Source organism: Macrotis lagotis, chromosome 6 (genome assembly GCF_037893015.1).
Source record: "Macrotis lagotis isolate mMagLag1 chromosome 6, bilby.v1.9.chrom.fasta, whole genome shotgun sequence".
Taxonomy (NCBI): Eukaryota; Metazoa; Chordata; class Mammalia; order Peramelemorphia; family Peramelidae; genus Macrotis; species Macrotis lagotis.
The window spans coordinates 26,775,738-26,799,425 of NC_133663.1; the positions used below are offsets into that span (position 1 = coordinate 26,775,738).

A 23,688-nucleotide genomic window follows, 5' to 3' on the forward strand; every position below is an offset into this window, starting at 1 on the left:
GCCCCCATTAACTATACCTTTTAACACAATTAGTCAATGAGTCAATAAACATTTATTAAATACCTACTGCAGTAGGCACTGAATACTGGATGATACAAATAAAGTTAAAAGACAAACCATACGAATTTTAGACATGATCAATAAAGAAACCAGGAAAGTAAAAGTCAAGAGTTAGAGAAAAGGAGACAGAATAGATTCTAGGCATGATAGATAGTCAAGGAAATTTCACAGAGCTGAGATATGGAGTACTTTGAGGTAGGAAATGAGGGATCTGGGAGAGATACATGTTAAATTAGAATTTATTCTTTTTATTCATTCAAAGTTCTGAAATATAAAAGAGTAAGGGCAACTAGATGGTATAGTAGATAGAGCACTGGCCTTGGAATCAGGAGGATGAGAGTTCGAATCCAGACTCAGACACTTTCCACTTAATTGCTGTGTGACCTTGGGTAAGTCACTTAATCCTGATTGCCTCTCATCCAGAATTATCTTCAGTTAATTTGATTCATATTTGGACATTGGATCCAGATGATTCTGGAGGAGAAAGGGAGACTGGTGACTTAGCACAGAACCTCCTCACTCAAATCCAATTCATATGCTTGTCATGACATCACCTCCCGGATATCATGGTCTTCTTTCAGAGTAAAGGACAAACATTATCATATAAAAGAATGATTTAGACCTACCTCCCTTAGCCACAGATGTTAAAAGTTGGAGCTTTGAGTATAAATGACAGGAAAGAATATTCGGTTCAGAATAATGAGAAACCAAAAGAAATAATTTGAACATTAACAACACAGACTATGTCAGTGAGCGATTTAAGGGGAAAAGGGATCTTTGAGGTCATCTAATAACAATCACTCCATTATATTTGTAAGGAAAGTGAGTGCAATGGAGTTGAAATTATATACCCAAAGTTGAAGACTTGGCAGGAAGTAGAGCCTGGAGTTTAACCCAGTTCCCTGAACTTTAAAGTCAGCACCTATTTAAACATAATTCCCTGTAATGGGTTCTTAGGTTTTTGAAGATGGAGTTTCAAGTGAATCCCAAATAACAGCTTTGAGGTTATGTAGCAAAAGAAAACATTCAAATAGGAGCTTTCTCTGAGATTAGGATTATCTACTTCTATTATTTTTCTGTCCATCTAACCTTATTGGTAGGCAATAGGAAAAAAATATTTTGGCTCCCATTCAATCATGGATAAATGAAAAACATATTTTATATAAATATTGCCTATTATGTTTGTATGTATACACCCAACAACAGAGCATTAGTAAATACAGTTCAGGATATCCTTAGCACATTGGCTTCCTATCCCTGGAGTACTATGGAAAGAAATACATTTTCTAGGCATTATTTTTATCACCAAAATTAAGCTTTTATTTTTGCAGGGAGTTCCTACCGCTAACATTTGCAAGAGGCTCACAGTTTTCAGACATCTGCTTAGTACAGCTTATGAGATTAATCACATTACAATAAAATGAATTTATTGCATTTCCAATTGATTCTGAAGATATCCTGATTCCATGGAAACCAGAAATTGAAAATTATTTTAAAGCAGCACCCAATGACATACAACAAATGCCAACACCTGTTTTGATGCCCACTCATTACTGCTATCATGGCTGTTTGATAAATCTCTTTTGTATATGCCAACTCAGACACATAAGAAAGTCACTCTGTTCCTAACCTGAATCTTCCCTAGTAATTCAATATAAAGGTCCAAATTATTAAACCAGAAGAAGATAAACTGAAAAGTAGTTTAATAAGTGCCTTCAGTATATGATGGACTCTTATGCAGGGAACAGAAGTCAGCTCAGGTTCCTATTTATGGAGAATAAAATGAGGGAACATAAAAGTAAACTGCACAAGATCAAATATTCAAGAAAGTTGCAAAGAAAAGCAAAAAGAGATTCCATTTATATAATATAGCAATGGGTCAGAAGAGTAATATTAAACAACTTTCTTCAAGGCACATCATTATAATATTAGAAATAGAAAATACCAAGAATGATAGGGTTTTTGCTTCTTGAAATGACAAACAAGGTCATCTTTAAGCATCTTAGGCTTATTGGTATAAGAAAATTCTTCAAGGAAATGTTAAGACGTGTACGAGTTATTGTGGCAATTTTGCCCCAAATACTGAATATCTAAAAAGATAGTCTTAAGTGGCCAGAATGACATACCAGTTGCATATTATTTTTTCTTAAATCCGTGAAGAAGAAATTCCTATACTACACATGACTATGAAATAATCAACACATTAACGAAACTGGAACCAGAACAGTACCACAGGTAAACAAACAAATGAGCTGCCTTTGCCTATCTCAACCTGACTGACCAATAAAAATTTAAGATAAACATTTTTCAAGGTGCTGCTATTCCATCCACATAATCATAATCCTTAGACTACATATAATGAAAATATCTCATAATATTGAAACCTACCAAGAGAAATCAAAAACCATATGAAGACAAGGTGAAATCCACATCTCCATGATTCTGTCTGCTTTGGGAGCTGTAGCACAAGTTTTCCAGTGAATTTACAGAGTATAAGTTTTCATCCAAATACTTTTATTCATTAAAAAAGGAATCTGTGTAAAAATTAACAGAACTTTGAAAAGGGGGGGAAGCAAAATCAACTTGTCCCAAGGTCATTTCTCTAACAAAAAGCCATAAGAATGAGATATTAACAGCAAAGATGATTAGATTAGTTAGAACCTTGAGGACATGAACTGACTTGCCTCATTTTTGCATCCCCAGAACTTAGCACAAAGCACATTTAATATGATGTAGCACAAAAATATGTATTGATTCATTCAATAATGAGAAACAATAGGAGCATGAATATTAACAATAGTTCCTAATTATAGAGCATGTAGAAGTAGTACAAAGTATGCTTATCACTTTGTTTTATTTGATCCTCTTAGGAATCTTATAAGGGCGAAACTATTATTATTAACCTTATTTTCTAAATGAGAAAACTGAGGCTCAGAGAAGTATTTGAGGTTTTTAGTGGAATACAGGTGTCTGAGGTAGGATTTGAACCCAAAGCAATAGTCTGTTGTTCCTATGCTGCCTCTTGGACACCAAAACTTTCAAGATACTGCAAATGGCTGATGGTGTATTCATGATGGCACAGTAGTAAGCCCCACTTCTGGGGTGAAGTGAAATGACTTCCCTTGGCTCTTCTTCACAGCCCACCTCCACCAGTATTAATTTGCAACAATTAGTTTTCATCTTGTTGTTTGCATTTTCATAGTCATTGCCTATATTGCATCAGTTCAGAACTCTTTTCATGATCATCTCAATTTTTGTTATAGGCATTATTTCTTCCATAACAACTTTTCTTACATCCATGTACCTGCCTTTTTTAGTCACAGTCTTGAATCTTTTTAAAATATGTTGAAAAGAGCAAGTGATCTGGAATCCTGGAAAAAAATCCTAGCTCAGTCACTTGCCATCTATGTGACTTTGGACAAATCACTTCACCAAACTGAGTCTCAGTTTCCTCATCTTAAAAGTTTGAGAGTTGAAATGGGTGACCGGTAAAAGTATGTGATAAAGTGGCACAATGAAAAGAGGTCTCTCCACAGGATCAGTAGGACCTGGATTTACCTCTGACTCAGAAGTTATAGGAATCTGGGCAAGTCATATTAGCCTCTTACTTTCCCAGGGACTTTTCAAATATTTTAAATTGAAAAGGAGGTCCACAGAAGGAATAGTCTTCCCAGGAAAATCCTACACCAGTGAAATCCAAGATACTAATGTCCTTTAACCTTCTAGAAAGTGCCTCAGTACATGCTCAATAATTCTCAATAGTCATGAACTTTACATGGGGCTTCACAGACAGAAGCAAGTGATTCTTTGTGGAAAGTTTGATCATTTCCTTGTTTAATCATCAGAAAAGACCCTAAATGTTAATCAGTTTAGGGGTTAAGTGGTATAATAGATAGAATGCCAAGCCTGGAGCCAGAAAGACTAATCTTCCTAGGTTCAAATCTGGCCTCAGAGACTTAGTAACTGTGTGACCCTAACCAAGTCACTTTAACCCTCTTTGTCTCAGTACCTCATTATATAATGCACTTGAGAAGGAAATGGCAAAGCCATCAGTATCTTTAGCTAATAAATCCCCAAATGATGTCACAAAGAGTTGAACAAAACTGAAAATGATAAGAAACTAGCATTTCTTAAAATAGGTATCCATGGATAGATTTCACTGGGTCCCTAACTTTTATTTTCCCTAACTTTTAATTGAAAACTCGCATCTGTGTTTTTTTTTATTTTTACAAATCTTTCTTTGATGAAGCTTTCCTTAAAAAATTTATTCTTTTTAGAAAGATTTTATTTATTTGGAGTTTTACAATATTTCCCCCATTCTTGCTTCCCTCCCTCCATCCCCCACAGAAGGCAATTTGCCAGTCTTTACATCGTTTCCATGGTATACATCGATCCCAGTTGAATGTGATGACAGAGAAATCATATCCTTAAGGAAGAAAAATAAAGTATAAGAGATAACAAAATTACATAATAAGATAAGAGGGTTTTTTACCCTAGATTGAAGGTAATAATCTTTGGTCTTTGTTCAAATCCCAACAAGTCTTTCTCTGGATACAGATGGTATTTATTCTCCATTGCAGATAGTCCTCGGTTGTTGCACTGATAGAATGAGCAAGTCCATCAAGGTTGATCATGTTGCTGTTAGTGTGTACAATGTTTTTCTGGTTCTGTTCATGTCGCTCAGCATCAGTTCATTCAAATCCCTCCAGGCTTCCCTGAATTCCCATCCCTCATAGTTTCTAATAGAACAATATTGTTCCATGACATACATATACCATAGTTTCCTAAGCCATTCCCCAACTGATAGACATTCACTCAATTTCCAATTCTTTGGCACCACAAACAGGGCTGTTATGAATATTTTTGCACAAGTGATGTTTTTACCCTTTCTCATCATCTCTTAAGTGTATAGACCTAGTAGTAGTATTGCTGGATCAAAGGGTATGCACATTTTTGTTACGCTTTGGGCATAATTCCAATTTCTCTCCAGAAAGGTTGGATGAATTCACAGCTCCACTAACAATGTGTTAGTGTCCCAGAGTTCCCACATCCCTTCCAACATTGATCATTGTCCTTTCTGGTCATATTGGCCAGTCTGAGAGGTGTGAGGGAGGTGATATCTCAAAGAAGCTTTCATATTCATTTCTCTAATACATAATGATTTAGAGCAATTTTTCATATGACTATGGATCACTTTGATTTCCTCAGCTGTAAATTGCCTTTGCATATCCTTTTACCATTTGTCAATTTGGGAAATGGCTTGTTTTTATGAAAATTAGACTCAGTTCTCTGCATATTTTATAAATGAGTCTTTTGTCAGAATTACTATTTGTAAAAATCGTTTCCCAATTTACTACATTTCTCTTGATCGTGGCTAGAGTAGAAGCATTTCATTTGATTATAAATGTGAGGGCGGCTAGGTGGTGCAGTGGATAAAGCACCGGCCCTGGAGTCAGGAGTACCTGGGTTCAAATCCAGTCTCAGACACTTAAATAATTACCTAGCCGTGTGTCCTTGGGCAAGCCACTTAACCTCATTACTTTGCAAAATAATAAAATAAAATAAATTAATAAAATAAATGTGAGCAGCACTTTATTATCTGAGAAGGGTCACTAATTTCATCAAACCAAAAAAAAAAAATACAGAAATACTTTAAGAAATTCTAACAGAGGCTACAAGTTTATGCATACACTCTGGATGTGGACTCAGAAAGACTTTGGTTCAAATCTCGCCTCAGAAACTTACTCTTTGTGTGACACTGGCTAAGCCTTTTTTTTTAGGTTTTTGCAAGGCAATAGGGTTAAGTGGTTTGCTCAAGGTCACACAGCTAGGTCATTATTAAGTATCGGAGGGCAGATGTGAACTCAGGTACTCTTGACTCCAGGGCCGGTGCTCCATGCATTGTGCCACGTAGCCAGCTTGGGTAAGTTTTTAGCCATCCATTTTCATTATCCAAAAAGTGAATTGAAAAAAGAGATGGAAAGCTACTCCAATATCTTTGCTAAGAAAACCCCAAATGGAGTCATCCAGACTCAGGCATAACTGTACAGCAACTCAACAACAATAAACAATAATAACATTGTTCTCAGAATAAAATGAGATAATATTTGTAAAAGTGTTTTTCAAATGCGACAGTGCTCGCTATAACTGATATCACAAAACTCCAGTTTACAAATGAAGGAAATAAGCACCGTGGTTGTGTAAATTCACACAACTAACAAGTGGTAGGGGCGGGACCTTAATCCATGTCCCCGTCCCCTGCCAGGCTACTTTCCACTCTGGCTACTGCTTCTCTTATTCTCATAAATGTAGCATTTCTGTTTATTAACCTAGAGAGGTGGAAAAATGGAATCAGTGAATTTTACATTCTGTCATATAGTTTCAATGTGCTGAAATGCAACCCCATGGGCATGACATTTAATTGCTTATTTCAATTTCTTAAAAATTATTTGTTATTTAGCCACAAGGGTCCAATTTACAAATAATCTAGGAAAAAAGTCTGGTGCAAAACTGGATGAAGTAAGTCTCCCCCTTTCTCATAGAAAAATCTATGCTTGGAGACTTATTAAAACTCTCTAGAGTGGCTTGATGCTCTCAGTAAAAATTCCTCACCAATTGGAGCAAATGCTACTAATTGACCCTCTTGTTGGCAGACTCAGCAGAAAGGCCAGTAATTAAAGAAACATTGAAATGCAACTATCTGCTAATCCTGAGCAGGGAACCTTCTAGTTAAGTGCCACTCTTCCCCGGGAGAGGAATTGAGGCAATTCTCATTGACATTGTTCATGTTCCTTTGCTTAAATTTATAGGCTGGACATGTCCCATGCCTGACTGTCCCAACCATTTCATAATTCTCTAAAGTCTTGGGACCAAGTAATTTTTTGTTTTTGTTTTGGCTTTTGCTTTTTTTTTACAGGATAAAATATGGTTAAAATGAAAACCTAATGAGAAAATTGCAAATTAATACATTCAAGCTAACATGTTTTTAAATACATATTATATAGAAGAAACTTTGCTAGATATTAAAGATATCAATTTCAAAACAATACAGTTCAACTACTGCTGCCATCAGCTAGGTGGTGCAGTGAAGAGAGTGCCCAGTCTATAGTAAAGGAAGATTCATTTTCAGAAGATCAAATCTGTCTGCAGACATTTATTAATTGTGTGATTAGGGGCAAGTCACTTAATACAGTTTGCCTCAGTTGTCTTGCAAAATGAGCTGAAGAAGGAAATGGCCAACCACTTCAGTATCTTTGCTAAGAAAATCTTAAATGAGAAAATTTGAGCATGACTACTTGGCCAAGATGTGTGTGTGTATGTGTGTGTATATATATATATATATATATATATATATATATATATATATATATATATAAAAAACTTGAAAGAACATATCATGAAAGGTAATGTCTAAATTATATGAATTAAACCTTGAACAAACTCGAGAATTCTAAAGAATGGTGGAATGGAGGAGAGCAATTCAATAATATAGTAAAGCATGAAGATGGAGATAGAACGAAAAATTTTAGAAAGAGAAAGTTGTTTGGTTGGCTCACTCTCCATTATCATTAAAATATCAGCAATAATGCTAATATTCATAATTACTTCCAATGCTTTAGATTTTAAAAGTATCAGGAAGATCTAAGGTCACATTCAGCTGCAGATCCTTACTAGCCGTAAGCCACCTGAATAAATCACATAACCTCTGTTTGCCCCAGTTCCCTCATTTAAGATTGCTTGAAACTGAAATGAAATTTTAACTGCAAAGCATTTGACACAGTGCTTTGCTCATGGAACGTATGATATAAGTGTTAGATATCATAATTACCTATTAATATCTCATTTAACTTTCATAGTAATCCTTTGAAGCTGTAGCTATTACACCATCAAATGAGTCTTAGAGTAAGCAACTTGCCCCGCAACATACAACTAGTAAATGTAAAGCAGGATCTGGCCCTAGTTTGATTTTGGAGTTGAAAATGAGATGGATAGAAACTAATAGAATTTTGTCAGGCTATGACACTGATCAGAACAAATTTTTTTTTCAGCAGTCCAAAAGGTCACTCTACACATGGATGTCACCAGATGGTCTCTATATAAATCAGATTGATTATAGCTTTTGAAGTCAAAAGTGAAGAAGCTCTATGCAGCAAATTTAAAAAAGATCTAATACTAACTGTAGATCATATCCATGTAAGTGTTTTTATTGTAAAATTCAAACATACATTGAAAATTATATAGGGAAAAACCATCACACTATTTAGGGATAACCAAAATATGAAATGGACATAATGAATAGATTTAGTAAGGACTTATATCTGGAAGATAGCATGCCTCAAAAACTAGGATCAGAGGTTCACAATGTTGTTCATAAGTCAGCAAGAACTACAAATAGCTGAGAAAAGAAATTAAGGGAAAGGGGAAAGAGAAAGAGATATGAGCAGATATATTTTGAGGAGAAAAGAAAGAAAAATATTAGGTTTTCTTAAATAAGATTTGCAAAGAAATAGAAGGAAACAACAAAATAGGAAAGACAAGAGATCTTTCAAGAAAAATAGAATCTCAAGGGAAAAATTGATACAGAAGTGGGCATGATAAAAGATAAAAATGGTAGAGATTTTATAGAAGAAGAAGAGATTAAGTAAAAGTGACAAGAATATCCAAAATAACTGTACAAGAAAGATTTAATATTGCAGACAGCCAAGATTATGATCTAGAAGTAAATTGTTTGTGAAGTAAAGTGAGCCTTAGGAAGCACTGCTAACATTAGAATAAGTGGAGGTGATAAAATTTCAACTGAGTTACTCAAAACCTGAATGCATTGGGCTGCCAAAATACTGCACTCAATATATCAATATGACATATTATTTGGAAAACATGCCATTGTTCACATGATTGGAAAAGCTAATTTTATTTCCCAGTCCTAAAGAAATACAATGCTAAGGAATGGTCAAATTACTGAACATTTGCACTTGTTTAAAAACTAGCAAAATTATAGTTACAATTTCACAGGGTAGACTTCAGCAATATGTGAACCAAAATTTACCAGAATAGCAGACTGGTTTTTGAAAAGGTAGAAGAACTAGAGGCCAAATTGCCCACATTTACTGTATTATGAATTAAGCAAGGGAACTCCAGAAATAAAAAAAAAAAACAATTATTTCTGCTTCTTTCACTATATTCATGCCTTTGTGTGGGTCACAACAAAATGTGGCAAGTAATCCAGGAAAGAGGGGTAGAGATCAACTCTCTCTTGTCTCCTGAGAAATCTGTAGGTGGGCCAAGACACAATCCATGATCCAAAATAGGAAAAATTGACTGATTAAAATAAGAAAAAGGAGTATGGTCAAGCTATATAATACTATCTTATTTATTTAACTTTTATACAGAGTATATTATGTGAAATACCATGCAGAATGAAACTAAAGGCAGAACTCAAAATCTTGTAAAAATGTATACTGAAGATCATCTTCAAATGTTACTGGGAAAGATTGAAGGCCAAAAGGAGAAGGGGATGGAGACATTTACAAGGAAAGAAAGCATCATGCAAATAAAGAATATGAATTTGAACACATTTTGAGATATAGTGGAGGATTAAAAAGGGCCTGCCATGCCTTGGAACATGGATTAATGACAAGTTGGTTGTATGTGACTGAACAACTAAACATCTAACCTAGACATTTCAAAAAAGATCACATTCTTAAAGCTTATGTCTTTTTGTATTGTTGTCTCACGACTAGCACCATCCCTACTACAGAGTAATTATTTTATAAATGTTGATTATAATGAGTTAAATTATAGACTCTAAGTGCAGCAAAGATATGCATTGTCTTTACAACATCTACTCTGTGAAGCCAAACTTAAAATCATCTAATGAATTAATACATTGTAAAGAACTCAGAAATCATCTCACCTTCCCCTTTTAAAAACTGAATAATAGACAAAATTCTATATACATTTTTTTTTTCTCTATGGTATCAGGGTTTGGGAAAGATGAGAATTATAGGCCCCCAACCAAATAAAAGGAGAATCATCTTCTAATTCTTGAGAACTCTTCAGTTATGAATATTGCTCAATTGATAAACATTTATTTAGATTTCAGTCTGTATTTAGAATGAAGAGATCTGGCAATTGAGATGTTTTCAGGCAAATGAGAATGAGGCACGTAAGGATCATTTTGAAGTTACAAAACTGAGGGGAAGAATAAAAATGCCCCCAAAAAAATAAACAACCATGGATGACTTCTTTAAATTCTTACAAATGACTATTTTTAACATGTGCCAATTATATTTATTATATTTATTAGAAAATTTATTTTCTAATTATATACAGTAGTAGTTTCTTCTTTCTTTTTGTTTTAGGTTTTTTGTAAGTCAAACAGGGTTAAGTGGTTTGCCTAAGGCCACACAGCTAGGTAATTATTAAGTGTCTGAGACCGGATTGAACCCAGGTACTCCTGACTCCAGGGCCGGTGCTTTATCCACTATGCCACCTAGCCACCCCAATACAGTAGTAGTTTCTACCATTCATTTTGGCAAGTTTTCATTTGTACAATTTTCTCCCTCCCTCTCTTCCCTCCCCCTCCCCACAACAGGAGCCAGTTTGATAGTCTTTACATTAGTTTCCCTGATATTTATATATCAATATTGAATGTGATGAGAGGAAAAACCATATCCTTAAAGAAGAAAGAAAATTTTAGAAATAGTATAATTATGTAATACACAAAAGAACTTTTTAAATATTTGCCCTTTGTTTAAACTCTACATTTCTTTCTCTGGATATAGTTGATATTTCCCATCACAGATCCCCTAAAATTGTCCCTGATTATTGCACTGATGGAGTGAGCAAGTCCATCACGGTTGATCATCACCTCATATTGTTTTTAGAATGTACAATGTTCTTCTGTTTCTGCTCAACTCACTCAGCAACAGTTCATGAAAAATTTTCCAGCCTTCACTGAAATCCCACTCTCGCTGATTTATGATAGAGCACTCGTGTTCTATTTCTAATGCTATTTAATAGCAATCCAAACAACAAAGAAGTAACCAAACACACATATACCACAGTTTGTTCAGCCATTCCCCAACTGATGGACACCCTCTCAACTTCCAAATCTTTTACCACCGCAATCAGAGTTGCTATGAATACTTTTATACCATGTGAGGTTCTTACCCTTTTTCATGGTCTTTTCAGGATACAGATAGAGTAGAGGTCTTATCGGAGCAAAGGGGATGCACATTTTTATTGCCCTTTGAGTATAATTCTAAAGTGCTCTCCAGAAAGGGTGGATGAGTTCACAGCCCCAACAATGCATTAGTGGAAATGATTTTTTTTACATAAGTATCTTAAAAAGGAAGGGAATGGAGGTTCCTGAGAAGAAGAAGAGAGGAGAAAAATCAAAATTCAAAAAGGTACATGGAACAGGTGAAAAGGATTTGATGATCTCACAAATCCTAACTGAAATCCTCACTGAGAAACAATGGAGGGAAAAGAATTTAGGACTCACCTGGATATTTTGTGATTTTTTTTTTAAAATAAGTTGCTGGGTATAGGAGAAACAAATGCCAAGAATGAGTTCAGCGTCAAAGCAAGACAATGAGTGAACAAGACTGATTAGTCGAAAATAAGGAATTAGTGACCATGCCTACAAAATTAATTTATATACCAAGGAAGAAATGTAGAAAGCTATTATTGCAATTCATCATTAATTACTTTAACTGATCACCAAAATGGGATTCTCTCCCTGTCCTAGGAATAGATAATATTAGTTATAATGATGTACCCAGCTTTTGACTTAGTTGTTATATATTCACCATAAAGTATTTGAAAATGCCAAAGAAACTAACTGATAGTACTTTGATGCATCTATAGAATGGTGTTACATTTAGATAACACAAAGTCAATTTGCTGAAAATCATCTGCAGTTGAAATATTGTTTGTGTTGAAATTGTTCAATTAAACCTAAGGGGCAAGGGCGCCATGCAAGAGAGGCCAAGTTATTATGTTTGGTCATTTCTTTGTTATTTGGATTGCTATTGAATAGCATTAGAAATTTTAAAAAAAGAAATGAATGTGACATATCCCAGATTTGAAGCCTGCACTAATTATTTTAGTTTTCTTTTCCTTTTTTGAACATCCAGAAGACAGAAATTCTAAAGATTTATGTGAATTTTTTGTGTTGGCACCATCATATTTCATTAAATGGTGTTAATAGATTATGCTGTCTTTACTCTGTTTCTTAAGTATATCTTAATTTGTTTGGGATTTCAAACTGAAAGGAATGCAAATAAAAATATTCAAAAACATCCTGATGAACCAAAATGTGTGTGAAGATGCAGAAGGGGGGAATCTGTCTAAAGAGATTTAAGAGTATGCATAGGGAACTCATTAGTCAACTCAGATTTCAGGAAAATGAGTATAGGAAATGGAAGGAGGTCTAGGTTAACTGGTTATTTCAAAAAAAAGAAGATAAAAAGATAACAAAATAATCTCTAAATAGTATTAGATCAAGAATGCAAGAGCACATATTGAGATGAGTCTAATACAGGTAAGGATGCTTTTAATACTATATTGGGATGAAAAGAAAAAAAAAAGAAGGCATGTCATCTGCTCATGGAAGCTGGTATGGTGCAGAGAGTAGAGAATTATTCATCTTACATTTCATTGCCATCTTTTTGTACAAGTGAAATGCTTTTCAGATTGGTAAAAAAAGGACAAAATTATTTAAAAGAAATTGAAATCCAAGATATGTGAGAAGTTAGAGAGAATTTATTTGACTCAAATTTTAAGTATCACCAACTCTTATAGTCATCTGATCTTTATTAAAAAAATCATAACATTTCAGAGTTGGAAAATTTCTCAATGACCATTAAAACTTTAAAAAAACACACCTTTCCTAAATAATTTATTGCTAGTATTTTTTTCTGATTTCAATCCAATTTCGGCTTGAATACTTCAAGAAAGAGAACCCACCGCCTTCCAGAGGCAGTCCACAGCATTTTTCACACATTCATTTTTTAGGATGATCTTCGTGGCATTCAAATATATATTTTCCCTCTTTGAACTACTGTTGTCATTTTATCCAACCCATGGTCTTATAGAAAGAAAGCAAAGACAGATACCACTTGCCCAAGGTCATACAGACAACAAATAACAGGTCTGGTGTTGAAAGGAATAAGATGTTAAGCAAAGTCTTCTGAGCCCAGAACAACATGCTTAATTACTGAATCATGTTACCTTAAAGAGGCTTGGTGGAGAGCAGCCTGGTGTGTGCCTCTCAAGTTCATTCTGTAGTGAATCTTCTTATCATTTGACCCCAGGTCATTATCTGAAAAAAAAAAAACCTCCAGGAGAATGATATAAGTAATAAAAATATCAAAGTTGACCATGTCACCTCCTATATTATTTTATTTTGTTTTGTATTTTGCAAGGCAAATAGGCTTAAATGACTTGTCCAAGGTCATACAACTAGGTAATTATTAAGTGTCTGAGGCAGATTTGAACTCAGGTCCTCCTGACTCCAGGGCCAGTGCTCTACCGCCTGAGCCACCTAGCTAAATCTCCCCTCCTATACTATTAAACCCAAAGAATACTTAGTTGATATTTATCCTTCAATGACTCCCTATTAGCTCAATAATAAAATATTAAATTTTCTGCTTGTTTTTTTAATCTCTTGGGAAGTAGTTCCTTCCATTACTGCTCTCCACATATTCTGAGTCATTGGCTTTCTTGGTACTTTTCACATATGAAATAATTGAAGATTATATCACACATGTCTTGGATTTCAATTTATTTTGAATAATTTTGTCCTTTACCAATGTGAAGATAATTTCTCTTGTATAAAAAGATGGAAATGAAATGTAAGCTGAATAATTCTGTCCTCTCTGCACCATCCCATCTTCCATGAGTAGATGACATTATTTCCTAGTCTTCCATGACTAGAATGTTCTCATTTCTCATCTATGCCTTCTTGATTCCCTGGCTTCCCATAATACTCAGTTCTTATGTTACCAAATGCAGGAATTCTTTTCTTGGATATAACATACAAACACACACACAAACATTTAAATACAGAAAAGTCTATAGACAGGAAGATGGTCTAAAGGTTAGAATTGATGGGTAGATGGTTGAATGACTTGGCATTTGTGAGGTTGAAATATATTAGAATAAATCAGTGTTAGTCTGACTTTGTACATCAAAAATTTATAAAATCCAATCTCAATGAATTCACCTCAGTTTCTGTATAATCCTTTTACTCCACCGTTTCGACTAGTCATAAATTTCTGGCCTCAACAAATCTAAGATCATTTACTAAGAAGGAAATATAACACATTGTGTAAATTTCAGATATGAGTATTTGAAATACTAGTATTTTCTTTGTTTTTACTTTGACTGACATAATACACTGATGATGCTTCTTTTTTCCTCTCTGAAGAATTTATCTACTCTTCAGATTTCCATAGTTCATCCAATCAAAGGAGTCAGATTATGGTAGAGACATAGCCAGGGATACTAAATGCATGAATAAATAGATCAATGAAAATCATCTCTTAAGCGATTTCTACATGTCAAATATTGTGGTAAGATTTTGAGATTATAAAGAGGGATAATTCCTCATGAAGTTTGCATTTGGATGAATTAACTGTAGGAGAATGATGGTCAGAGAGCTGTTATGTATGACTTAGCTTGTCATAAAGATTGTGAGTTATTTTCTTTCTTTCTTTCTTTCTTGCAAGGCAATGGGGTTAAGTGGCTTGCCCAAGGTCACACAGCTAGGTAATTATTAAGTGTCTGAGGCCGGACTTGAACTCAGGTACTCCTGACTCCAAGGCCAGTGCTCTATCCACTGCGGCATCTAGCCACCCCCCCCCCCCATTATGAGTTATTTAATTGGCAAGTCTTTGTCAGCTGTAAATAGTCGTGTTGAATTGTTTAGAATTATCAGATTGGGATGATGAAGAAAAAAGGGTGAAAGCTTCTAACTATCCACAACAATTATAATTGTAGTGCTATTATACTATTGTAATCTAGCTCTGGCTTAATGACATTAATGAGACATTTCCTTGTATTCTGTATAGTTAGATGCCAAATGAAAAGGTCATTTCTATAAGTCACATTAAACAATCTGTTCTTCCTGGTCATTATTTACAAAAAGTCAGCTTCCAAGTAAATATAGTTGGTCTCTGCTCTGTCTCTGACCCCTGCACTCATGCCGCAGGATCCTTTTATAATCAAATTGTCTTCTAATCAAATCCCTTTAGTATTTCAGTAACTAGACACTACTGAATAGTGCAAAACATACATAAAATGTGCTCTGAATCCTTTCTTATGCTAAAATATTTTGTAAAATGCATTTATTATTTGAATCTTTCCCAGCTTGTTCTCTGCTATAGCAATTAAGAGTGATGACTCTGTAATCCAGTAAACCAGGGTTAAAATGCTACTTTTGATATTTTGAGAGAGGATAGGCATTTATTAATGACCTACTATGTTTCAGATCTTATCCTAAAAACTTGAGAATTGCTATCTCAATGAATTGTCACAACAACCCTGTGAGGTTGACACTATTATTATCCCTATTTGCAGTTAAGGAAATTGAGGCAAACAGTAGCCAAATAACCTGTCCGGAGTCACATAGTAGGTAAGTTCCTAAGGGTAGATTGGCACTCAGGTCTTCCAATTCCCATTCTAGCATTCTTGACATTAGCCGTGTAATCATAAGCAAGTCACTTTACCCTCTGACTCTGTTTCCACACTAAAATGGTGACAAGGCAACCCGCAGTACTTGCTTCATATGGTTATTGTGAAGCATTAATTAGATTATGTTTGTGTAGCACTAAATTAATGTCTTTGATTATTTTTACAATTAGAGAGCTTGAAGTTTTCAAGGAGCACTAAGATCTGCTAATTTTATGTTTTGAAATTAGTCATATCCCAATAAACAGAAGGGCAATCTGATTTTAAAAGAAAACTGAGTTTGTAATGCAATCCAGAAGATTAAAGAAACACATAATTGACATAACCAGTAATTAGAATTGATTTGTTGTCTTTTCTAGAAAAGAAATCATTTATTAAGATGGAATATTCTAGTCTTTTTTTGTTCCACCCCACCTACTTTAAATCAGAAAACAAAATTGCTAAAATGTTTTGTTTCTTTTTGAAGGAGACTACAAGGAATGATTATTTAATAACAAAACAGTGAGGAGTTATTGCTGTTTGCTGATGTCTTAGAATCAATGATAGATGCTATTTCAGAATAGTAGAGCTGAACAGGGGACCAATGGTCAGTCACCTTGTCAAGCACACATACTTTAGAGATACAGTTCAATTCAATTCAATTCAATTTAATAATTGTATATAAAATGAAGTAGCTTAAATGACTTCTTTAAAAATCAGAGAAAGTGAGAAGTGAAGAGAATTAGAATCTGGGTGTCCTGGTTTTCAGACTAGTATGCACATTGTGCCTACTGGTATCAACCTTCAGAAACTTGGAGTAAGAATCTATGTAACATATGATGCCTATTCATGAAATACAAATGAAAATAGCCAATATTTATGTCATAATTTGAATGTTGTTTCATTGTCATTTCCCAGTATATCTACAATCTCCAATTACAAGTGAGAAAATGGAATAGCTTAAGGACACATAGAAAATCAATTATCAGAGATAAGTTTGGAATTCAAGTGTTCCCTATGCCACATCTAACCATTTTTCCAATATAGAGTCAATGGTAACTAAAATTTTTTAACAAGTCAACACACAGGTGATTGCATCCCAGTATTCATATTCCAAATCTAATTCACTCACAGTAAAGAAATAACCCTGGAATATCATTGGTGCACTTTGAAGTTTAAGAACCCACAAGAGGGGCGGCTAGGTGGCATAGTAGATAATGCACCGGCCCTGGAGTCAGGAGTACCTGGGTTCAAGTCTGGTCTCAGACACTTAATAATTACCCAGCTGTGTGGCCTTGGGTAAGCCACTTAACCCAGTTTGCCTTGCAAAAACCTAAAAAGAAGAACTCACAAGAGCAACAATAATATATTTAAAAGATAACTTGGTTGGTGTTTTTCTTTCTCAAAGAAGACCAAGATGACATCGCTAAGCTGGAGCTGAGGTATAACGTGTACAACTGTGGCTGATCAAACCAATCCAAGTTTGGAAGACTGTACCACACATTATAAACAAAAAGTCACATTTGGAGTGGTGATATCTCTAAATTTGTGCATCTCAATTTTTTTCCTAAGCTACTATGTTGGTCATAGAGCACAGTTCCCTGCTTGATGTGGGCATGCTATCCTAGCCTTTTATGCTGGCATCTCCCAAAAGGATTTGGGTTTGGATCCAGATTCTGATATTTACTGCATACATGATCATTGTCAAGTCACTTAAATTCTATGGGCTTTAATTTCCTTAATTTTAAAATTATGGGGAAATGACCTCTGAGGTCCCATCTAGCTCCAGAGATATAATTCTATGATTTATTTGACCCAGCTTTGAATTCTAGCTCTGCCCCAATAATATGTCCATGAATAATCAACCTGATTTTCCTCATTAGTAAATGGAAGACATTTTCCTACATGGCTATTTAGCCCCTTTTATCTTTGCATCAATATATTATGACTTTTCTTAATGATATATCAAGATAAGACAATAAAATGGAATAGCTAATTAATTTTGAATGAAAAGAGATGTTGGTGGAACATAATTGCATATTGTGCAGAATTCTATGGCAAAGTAACATTTTGAATATAGTCTGGTAATTTTGTCAATACATGAAGAATCCACTCAGGCTAATCTAAATTGTTCTATTCAAGGGATGACTCCTTTTCTGGGTTGATTTCCATAATTTCTTATTCAAATTGGGGTCAGGGTGCTGCAATGAAAAATCAGTGGAGTGGACTGAAGAAGCAAATGTCTATTTAAACAAACAGGAGCATGTGTCATATAATAGAATATTAATGTACAATAAGAAAGAATAAATATGGGAAATTTAGTTAAACATGTGAAAACTTGTATAAATCTATGAAGAAAGACCCTGAAGAAAAATAAAAGTAATGATTGTTGTAATGTCAAGAAATTCAGCATTCCAAGTCACTGGACTTCCTTTTACTTAAGACTTCAGAGTAATGATAAAGAAATATAATTCCTTCCCATTGTTGAAAGTTTGTTACATGAACATGGGAAATGAGGGGTGCTATGCCAGATGTGTTACATCATCAGTTTACTTAAGAAAGATGTTATTTGGAAATAACCAAAAATTTAAAAGTACAATAAACCATCTTTAAAAAACTTTTAGATTATAAAAAATACTTTTTAATAACATTTCCATGAAGAAGTGTGCTTCTAAGATTCATTCTTATTCATTGGTTCTTTTGTTATATAGGAAACTTGATTGATTCCTCTCTGAGGAATTTATCTTCTCTTCAGATTTCTATAGTTTATCAAGTCAAAGCGGTCAAATCATGGTAAAGACATATTCAAACATATATTTTATGCCTCTCCAGAATGCATCTTCTGTATGAGTCAGGTTTGATATCTTTTGGGATTCAAAAATTTTAATTTGCATGATCTAAAAAGGACTATGGAATTTATTTTCAATAGAATGCTTCTTCTGCATCACTTTACATACTTTCATTTGGGGACACCAGACCTACCAATTCACAAAATCAGTCTTGTGAATCAGTGTCCTCATCTCCATCTTTTTTAGCCTAGGAATGCTTTAACTTTTTTCTTGCCTTTGAACAATTATCATTTTAACCCAATAGCATGAAATTTGTGTTCATTCAATCATGTTGTATGAAATTATCTAGAAGTCACTTCAATTTTGGGAACTGAACCTGAGCTAAGTGAGATGATCTGATGAAATCATAGTTGCAAATGTTATGTGGACATCACTACTATCATGGATCAAAAATTGAGGGGACTCTAGGATTGGATTATTATCAAGATAGGTTTCACATGTATTCCCATTTTGTACCCATTGCCTAAGAATAGTAAGGAGACTAATTTGAGCTTTTAGTGGTGTGTTGATATCTCCCTCAACTTAAATCCCCAAAGTAAGTTTTGTATAGTCAGTGGATGTTGGACCATGGAGGAAAAGAGCCATGAATTCCAATTTAATTATTTAATATTTAAAGAAGTCCCTTCCTGAGGGAATCACATACCCTTCAATCTTATTTTCCTCAAATGAAAAATAATAATACTTAATGAAATACCTAGAGAGTCCCTTTTCATTATGTCTATGATTTTATGAAATATTGCTCAGAACAGCAAAATTTCTCACGGTGCTATAACAATTCCATATTTATCCACATCTCTGAAATCTAACCCAAGTCATCCCATCTCCAGGAGTGAAAGTAGAAGGGAATACATCCATGTTTCTATAGGGTCTACTATATGCCAGACACTGTAGGAAGTGCTTCTTTTAAAACAAATATAATTTTATACTCATTACAATCCTGGCTTGATGTATGAATACTCCATGTTAAAGTTGAGGAAACTGAGCAGAGATCACATGCCTTGCCCAAGGTCATACAACCAGTGAGAATCTATGGTCAGTTCTGGACTCAATCTTCCTGATTTGAGCACATGTTCCATGTACTTTACAATCAGCTTTTATCCTAGGTCACATTTATATATTTCTTTCTAGGGAATAAGGGAAATTAGAGAAATGTTTTCATTGATGTAGGGAGTTTCCCTGCAAGAAATTTCCAGGTCATCCTGATTTATGTTTCATCAACTTTTGCTTTATACCAATGCTTGTCCTGATCTTTATTTATTTATGCCTTTTTTCTGAGCTTTACCAGTCCAATTAACTTTGCTGTACCACATACACTTCATTTCATTTCATTCTGGAATGAAATTCATCATTGATTTTACCTCAGCATCCTCCATTTTCTTCAAAATTAAGTTAAAACTTTACCTTCCATATGCCATTTCCCCACTAAATAACCCAAAGTACTAACCCCCCCCAAGATGTAAACTCCTTGAGAGTAGTGAATTTCATTTTTGTCTTTGTATCCATAATGCCTTGTACCTAGAACAAAGTCGGGTTTCAATAAATACTTGTGATTCATTTTTATCCTAAATTAAATGTTTCATCATGAACTGATGAATTGTACTTCTTTTTCCTTGAGAACATGACTTGAATGTTGTTCTCTATTTGGTAGTATAGAGAAGAAAACTGAGCCAAATAGGATCTCAATATGCATTTGCAGGTTGATTGAATAGGAAAAAGATAAAGAAATTATTTTGAGGAAAAGCCCTACTTGTGTCACCATGGAGATGGCACAAATCTCCCCTTGTATCAGTTCCACAGTTATGTCTAGACCTGGCCAATGTCCATGTTAATTATACTAATTGGTAAGTGATTAAATTTTGTTCTATGATAGAATTAGTTACAGAAGAATATCATGAGAAACTCAAAAGGCATACTGAAAGTCAGATTTCATGAGGATTTGCCATCACTAATAGAATAAAAGGATTTCATAATTTATGGAAATAAGGTTCCCAATCATCTTCTTTAAAAATAAATGAGACCATAATAGGCACTATATTAACCAATAAAAGATGGTAAAATACTTCTCAAGTTTATGGTGCTATCTAAATGCTAAACAACAAAAGAATAGACTCTAACGCCATAAACATTATTAAAATGGTAACTTAATAGTCCAGGAATTGCAGGAAAGAAATCAGACTGGTGAAAGCCAATAACTTTAAATGAAGAAATATCTCTAGTGTGCGTGATTTAATCTAATTGAAGATGACTTTATCTTATTGAGGATTGGTATTTACAATTTCCAACATACTTATAACTTTCTGTGCCTTTGAATTCTATAACATTTCAAAATCCATGATTTTGTGTCTATGTTTCATTTCAATTCATTAGTCTGGCAACCATTTATTCAGCACCTTCTATGTGCAGTTTCTGTTTGGTGTAGAAGAAAGAGAGATAGATGAAAGTAGACCCCCTACTTTCAAAGTTGTCCATTCTATTAAGGAGAAATTAGATGCATATAGATAAGTTATCACAAAATATGTAATTAAATTCCAAAGTGAAATCTCACTATCATGCACACTACATTTGAACATGGTTAACATAACATTGTGCTGCACTTTGTCCTCATTCTTCCCATGACATCCTGAAGACAATTTTATTGTGGATTTCTTATCTGTTTTCCACAGGTAGTACAGGATGGAGTAAACCAATCTGTAAAATCATTCCTGGGGGTGGCTAGGTGGCACAGTGAATAGAGCACTGGCCCTGGAGTCAGGAGTCCCTGAGTTCAAATCCTGCCTCAGACACATAATAATTACCTAGTTGTGTGGCCTTGGGCAAGCCACTTAACCCCATTGCCTTGCAAAAAAAAATTCCTAGAAAAGATAATCTCTATTGCTCTCATTTGAATATTTGCTAAGACTATCAAATATCTCCACCATTGACTTCCCCTAAAGAGGGTTGAAAGTCAATGTCTTCTCTTCTTCTTTGAAGACGAAAGTGGAGAAGGGCTCCATGTGAACATCAGTTGAACATGGATCAGTCCATCCTGAGAGTGGGTCTCCAATGCCCAAACTGATCAAAAGGAAATTGAGTTCATACCCTTGAATCCAGAGTGGTCAAGATGGGTCTAGTGTAGTAAGGGAACCAGTCCCATAGAAGCCAGTGAGAACCCCAGGGAGAGTTATGTTTTCATTGTGAAGGGCAGGGACACCCTTAAATGGGTGCACCCCAAGAGAGAGGTCCATTCCAGTAGTATCTGGTGAGCTATAGTTCTGGGGAGTGTACTAACAAAGTCAAGCAGTATAGACCTATGAGTAGCAAGGAAACATTTTCCTACTGTTTCAAGAAAAGTGAGGAAAGACAGAACTGGCAATTACTTCATTGAGTGACAGTTTTGCATATATCAAGTCATCTTATTTTGTCACCAGAAATCACATGAGGGAACTATGCCACCTTTGATGATGCACTATGATGTCTCAATGACACAGGAGGAAGAAAAAACAATTCAAAGGTCAAATGAAGCCTGCAGCATCCAGACCATTGCCAGAAGTCCTAAAAGACAAGTGAGAAGGATACCTTTGCACAACATCCCTCTCACTATAATAAACATAAATCATGCAAGTGTTGCCATCATGTATATCATAACTGTTCAACTAGAACCTATATGTGGATGAAAGAAGTTCACGGACACATGATTTCTGTACAAATCAAACCTCAGGCTCTAGCTGAATGCTCTTGGATGATGTCATTTATTTCTTTTTACCTGTTTTATTCTCACTTGCATATTGAGGAAAATGATAGTACCTCCCTCCTAGGACTGGAGGGAGAATAAAATGAATTAGTATTTGCAAAGGATCTTCCAAAAACTTAAACTGCTAAGTGAATGTTATCATTGTTACTATTATGAATGTTATTATTATTATTAGTTTAAAAACTCAAGCTTGCTTCTTTAGTTCTAGTACCAATTTATTATCCAGTTATGTCAGCCTATAGTGATAAATAATATCTATTAATATAAATAATATATATTCATATGCATTCTCTCTATATGTAAACATATTTATATAAATTACATATAGTATAAGTATATATAATAAATAAATAGTACATTATAGATAGATAGACAGATAGAAATTGATATGGATATGGATATGTATAAATCTACCAAAAGAAGTAACTTCAAAGAGGAGGTGTTTCAGCCTTTCTGTCTGAGGCTCCTATTAAGCATCCTCCCAGTCTAGCTCTGAGGTCAGTTCTGCCAGCCAAAGTCCCAGCCCCTGGTGCCTGGGACTGGAGGGATCATGGAGCTGTCACCAAGGTCAAGAATCAGGGCATATTGGGATATTGCTGGGCTTCCTCAGGCACCTGTAATGTGGAAGGGCAATGGTTCCTCCATTTAGGGTCCTGTTGGCTCTTTCTGAGAAAGAACTTGTGAACTGGAATACCCTGGACCAAGTCTGTAGTAGACAGATCCCTGTCCTGAAATGCCAAGATAGTTATTGAGGGATTTGGGGACCTGGAAACAGAGAAGAGTTCTAGTTAGAAAGGCCTCTAGTAGTGTTGCAGCTTTTCTCCTCACAAGGCAAGAGTCTACATTAATAACTCGATGGATCTGATTTGGATCTGAGTTCACTGCCTGGTTGGTGAAGAACGGACCCATCTCTGTTGCTCTCAGTGCCTTTTCTATGCACCCATTTTGGTTCCTCTGCAACCCCTCACTCATAGACCTCGTTGGGTTGCTTGTGGGCTGTGGCAACAGCTAGGGCTGTTGCCCTTCTGGGCCATCAATGGTAGCTGGGGAGCTGCCTGGGGCAAGGGTGGCTATTATTACTTATATTGAGGTACCTGGGCCTGTGGAGTGAATGCCATGACCAGCTCTGCCATCGTGGACTAGATACCTGCTTTGGTCAGGAACTGATAATAACATTACACACTCTGGGAGGGCAGTGTCTCAGCAGATGTCCAGTCTGGCATTGTGATCTCAGATCCCAGACTAACCCAGGTTAGTGTGGTTCATTCCTGTTGATGTAGGTGCTCTCAGCCCTGGCAGTGCCACCCTGGTCCAGGACTGGCCAAAGCCAAGGTAGCTTAATGTGGAGGAGGAGGAGGAGGAGAGTCCAGTCAA

At 35.1% G+C, this 23,688-nt stretch overlaps 1 pseudogene; it reads left to right on the top strand.

Moving 5' to 3' along the window:
* Window positions 1-22,708: 22,708 nt before the first annotated feature.
* Window positions 22,709-23,457, top strand: LOC141492096 (cathepsin F pseudogene; annotated as a pseudogene).
* Window positions 23,458-23,688: the final 231 nt, after the last annotated feature.